Source organism: Suncus etruscus, chromosome 17 (genome assembly GCF_024139225.1).
Source record: "Suncus etruscus isolate mSunEtr1 chromosome 17, mSunEtr1.pri.cur, whole genome shotgun sequence".
Lineage (NCBI taxonomy): Eukaryota > Metazoa > Chordata > Mammalia > Eulipotyphla > Soricidae > Suncus > Suncus etruscus.
The window spans coordinates 22,211,544-22,216,598 of NC_064864.1; the positions used below are offsets into that span (position 1 = coordinate 22,211,544).

The following is a 5,055-nucleotide window of genomic DNA, read 5'->3' on the forward strand; positions in this document are numbered from 1 at the left end:
CATTAAGGATGGATTTAGGGACCGGAGATAGCATGGAGGTAAGGTGTTTGCCTTTCATGCAGAAGGACAGTGGTTCGAATCCCGGCATCCCATATGGTCGCCTGCCAAGAGTGATTCTGAGCATAGAGCCAGGAGTGACCCCTGAGCGCTGCCAAAAAAAAAAAAAAAGGATGGATTTAAAGAGTAAACAAACCAAATGCACTTTCCACACAAAACAGCAGAATCTGGGCTGGAAAGATAGCACAGCACAGCGGTAGGGCATTTGCCTTGCATGCAGAAGGACAGTGGTTTGAATCCCGGCATCCCATTAGGTCCTCCGAGCCTGCCAGGAGCGATTTCTGAGAGTAGAGCCAGGAGTAGCCCCTGAGGGCTGGCGGGTGTGGGCCCCCCCAAAAAAACAAAAATAAACAAACAAACAAAACAACAGTAGAATCTGCAGGCAAGGATGGGATAGAAGAGGGTGTGGGGGGGGCCGGGCTGTGGCGCTGGAGGTAAGGTGCCTGCCTTGCCTGCGCTAACCTAGGACGGACCGCGGTTCGATCCCCCGGTGTCCCATATGGTCCCCCAAGCCAGGAGCAACTTCTGAGCGCATAGCCAGGAGTAACCCCTGAGCGTCACAGGGTGTGGCCCAAAAACCAAAAAAAAAAAAAAAAAAAAAAAAAAAAAAAAAAAAAAGAAGAGGGTGTGGGAAACTGCGCTACTTAGGAAACAATGAAAACGAAAACTCAGGAAATAACCCAAATGCCACCTACCCACTAGCTGGCAGTGTGGAATATCATATGGCACCACCTCTAGACATTGCAAATAAATGAAGAAACATAGGAACTGCACAAAGCCAACTGACAAGCCTCTAAGTGTGATTTAGTCCCCAGCTTCTGACACCAAGAGCCAACTGAGCAAACCAAGCCACCTGCTGCTGTTCAAGGAAGCAGACAAATGCCAGTTGGGAGAACAATCAATGAGAAATTCAGGAGTTAGGACTTGAGGCAGGGAAGCCCCAGGAACAGCTGAGCTAGGCAGACAGAGGGAGCAAAGTTAATGCTTCCCAACACTGCCGCCTGGATCTGTGCACTGCCAATACAGACCTGGTAGTTAATACTTTTGCAATAATCCAGAGCACAATCTCCAAATCTACTAAGGATGCCAGTATGCTTTCAAAGCACAAGTCCCAGAAGAAAGGGGGGGGGATTCAGAAGAAAGGAGGGGGGATCTAAAAGGCTAAAGCTGTGTGAAATTCCCTGAGCAGCCGGACACACCACTGGAACCCCAGAAACCCCGATAAACAACAGGGTCCTCACAGCAGGTGAGCCTGGTATATCACAGAATCAAGGGCTGTTTGAGTTTAGTCCCACAGGAGAGATTCAGAAAATACTATTGTCCAAAAAAAAAAAAAAAAAACAGCCAGTGAGAGGCTACAGAGGCAGCAGGCAGAACACTTGCCTTGCATTCAGGTTCAATCCCTGGCACATTCCTATGGTCCCCAGAGGCCACCAAGAGTGATCCTTGAGCTCAGAGAGGAGTAAGTCCTGAGCATACCAGGTGTGGCAAAAAAGGAAGGAAGGAAGGAAGGAAGGAAGGAAGGAAGGAAGGAAGGAAGGAAGGAAGGAAGGAAGGAAGGAAGGAAGGAAGGAAGGAAGGAAGGAAGGAAGGAAGGAAGGAAGGAAGGAAGGAAGGAAGGAAGGAAGGAAGAAAGGAAGAAAGGAAGAAAAGAAATCAAGCCTATATACCTGGGAGAAAATGCAAGCCCCAGACATGAGAGGAACCCCAGGAAATCTTCCCAAGGATAGGAGGAAGCAGAGACGAGGCTATACTAAGTGAAAAACAACAAAGTCTAGGTCTGGAGTGATAGTACAGCAGAGGTTGGGTATGTGCCTTGCATGCAATCCCTGGCATCCCATATGATCCTCTGAGCCTGCCTGGAGTGATTCCTTCCTAAATGGATAGCTAGAAGCAACCCCTGAGCAACACCTTGTGTGGTTCTCCCCCAAAAAAGGTCTAGAACACATCCCCGCTCTGAGGTCCTGCCCCTCCACTTCAGAATCCCCTTGAACCCTGTCTTCTCAAGTCTCTTGCATGCCTAAAACTGTCAATGGAGTCCCCATACCTGAATCAAGTCCCCACTAGAGCTGGGCTCATATGCAGAGGCACCTAGCCCAAGGACACTTCATTTCTAGTCCACACATCTGCAAAACCAGTCCTCTAGATATGTCCTCCTCCCCCAATCCAACACCAGCTGCATCCCATCACATACCCCCCACCCCCACTTCTGCCTACCCACACCAGAGCTATCAAGGTCCTAGACCTGTGTCAAACAACAATTGCCATAGCACTGAACTAGACAAGAAGCAAGTCTCATAAATGTTTATTAGGTGAACAAATGGCAGTCAGGAAGAAGCAGTGCTGAGACAAGATAGAGGAAATAATACATTACAATGATAAGGTAGTTGGTGGTGAAGAGGGAAATGATAAAAGGGAGGATACCACCGCATACCTCCCAATTTGTCATCAGCTTCCAAACTGTTATTTACATTCTTTTCTTTTCTTTTCTTTTCTTTTTTTGGTTTTTGGGCCACACCTGGCAGTGCTCAGGGGTTACTCCTGGCTGTCTGCTCAGAAATAGCTCCTGGCAGGCACGGGGGACTCTATGGGACACCGGGATTCGAACCAACCACCTTTGGTCCTGGATCGGCTGCTTGCAAGGCAAACACTGCTGTGCTATCTCTCCGGGCCCTGTTATTTACATTCTTAAAAATCAGTACACAGCTGTGGTTCAGCAGAAGAATTCAACCATGCCTTGCATGCCAAGGACTATCACTGACCCAAAAAAGACTACCAAAGAACTTGTGTTTATATGCCACTGAAGTTAATGTCGCTTATAAGTTATGTACTTTATAATTACTAGTACTGCCTACTTTGCTATGTTAGGATACAGGCAATTTTATTTTATTTTTACTTGGGAGGAGAGTTTGAATCACAACCACCAATGCTGGGGCCAGAGAGATAGCATGGAGATAGGGCGTTTGCCTTGTATGCAGAAGGACGGTGGTTCGAATCCCGGCATCCCATATGGTCCCCCAAGCCTGTCAGGAGCGATTTCTGAGCGTAAAGCCAGGAGTCACCCCTGAGCGCTGCTGGGTGTGACCCAAAAACAAAACAAAACAAAACAACCACCAATGCTCTATGCTCGGGGACTACATGTCATGCCAAGAATTGAAGCATAAACAGCAGTCATAGCTTGTGCAGCAGGAAGGACACGTGTCTTACATGGTCCCCTGAGCACCTCCAGGAGTGAATTCTTTTTTTTTTTTTTTTGGTTTTTGGGCCACACCCAGCGATGCTCAGGGGTTACTCCTGGCTGTCTGCTCAGAAATAGCTCCTGGCAGGCACGGGGGACCCTATGGGACACCGGGATTCGAACCAACCACCTTTGGTCCTGGATCGGCTGCTTGCAAGGCAAATGCCGCTGTGCTATCTCTCTGGGCCCGTGAATTCTTTTTTATTTTTATAATTTAATTTTTCTTGTTTTGGTTTTTTGGGCCACACCTGGTGACGCTCAGGGGTTACTCCTGGCTATGCACTCAGAAATCGCTCCTGGCTGGGGCCGGAGCAGTGGGACAAGCGGTAGGGCGGATCCCCTGGCATCCCATAAGGTCCCCCAAGCCAGGAGCGATTTCTGAGCACATAGCCAGGAGTAACCCCTGAGCATCACCGGATGTAGCCCAAAAACCAAATGAAAAAAGAAATCGCTCCTGGCTTGGGAGACCATATGGGATGCCAGGGGATCGAACCACAGTCCGTCCTAGGCTAGCCAGGCAGACGCCTTAGAGCTTATGCCACTGCTCCAACCTCTATTTTATTTTTTTAGTTATTTTTGGACCACACCCATTTGATGCTCAGGGGTTACTCCTGGCTAAACACTCAGAAATTGCCCCTGGCTTGGGGGGACCATATGGGACACCGGGGTATCGAACCACGGTCCTTCCTTGGCTAGCGCTTGCAAGGCAGACACCTTACCTCTAGCGCAAATGCAGTCCCGCACTACCACAAATTATGCAGTTGAGTTTCCTACATTTGGGGAAATCGCAGGAGTAAGTACATCAGGAGTGCAATGGATAAGCCTCACCCTGGGAAAACCACCTTTGTGATCATGGTATCTCCCCTGCCAGGTAAGTATCCAGGCGTGAATTCTGAGTGCAGAGCCAGGAGTAACCCCTGAGCACTGCCGAGTGTGGAAACCCCCACAAAACAACACAAAACAAAACAAAAAGGCAAACACCCTACCGCAGTGCTATTGCTTCGGCCCCAGTAAAATCAATCTTTTTTGGGGGGAGGGCCACACCCGTTTGATGCTCAGAAATCACCTCTGGTTTGGGGGGACCATATGGGACGCCAGCAATCTTATATTAACATATCTTTATTTGTAGAGGCCTTGTAGCAGTGTTTGAGGGGCACCCAAGCTGTACTTGACAGTACTTAGGGGATCACATGCAGTCAGGAATAGAATTTAGGGACTGGACTTGGAGCATCCTTTTGAGCTATCTCAATTGTAGAGAGAAAAAAAAAAGAATGTATTCCAAAAGAAAAAAATTAGTGAAGGGCCAGATAGTTCAATGCACTGATGCACTACATGCTTTGTACGAAGGCTACGGAGAGCAAAGGCACCAAAAGAAACCCAGCCCCAAACTGGGAGCGGGCACTCCCTTCATAATAAAGTAGTCGCAATGTTGGGTGGGGCTGTGGCCTGTAAGAGAGCACTGCCATGGGGCCGGGAAGGTGGCGCTAGAGGTAAGGTGTCTGCCTTACAAGCGCTAGCCAAGGAACGGACCGCGGTTCGATCCCCCGGCGTCCCATATGGTCCCCCCAAGCCAGGGGCGATTTCTGAGCACATAGCCAGGAGTAACCCCTGAGCGTCAAACGGGTGTGGCCCAAAAACCAAAAAAAAAAAAAAAAAAAAAAAAAGAGAGCACTGCCTTGCTTGTAGAGACCTTGATTCAATCCCTGACACCACCAAGTTGCAATATAGAATTTAAACTGTACTGATAACTTTCATGTTCT

General features: G+C 48.6%; 1 non-coding gene across 1 annotated transcript; it reads right to left on the reverse strand.

The window, feature by feature from the left end:
* Window positions 1-4,018: 4,018 nt before the first annotated feature.
* LOC125995151 (U1 spliceosomal RNA) lies at window positions 4,019-4,174 on the reverse strand. The gene has a single exon (XR_007490741.1). It is a non-coding gene; the product is annotated as a U1 spliceosomal RNA (small nuclear RNA).
* Window positions 4,175-5,055: the final 881 nt, after the last annotated feature.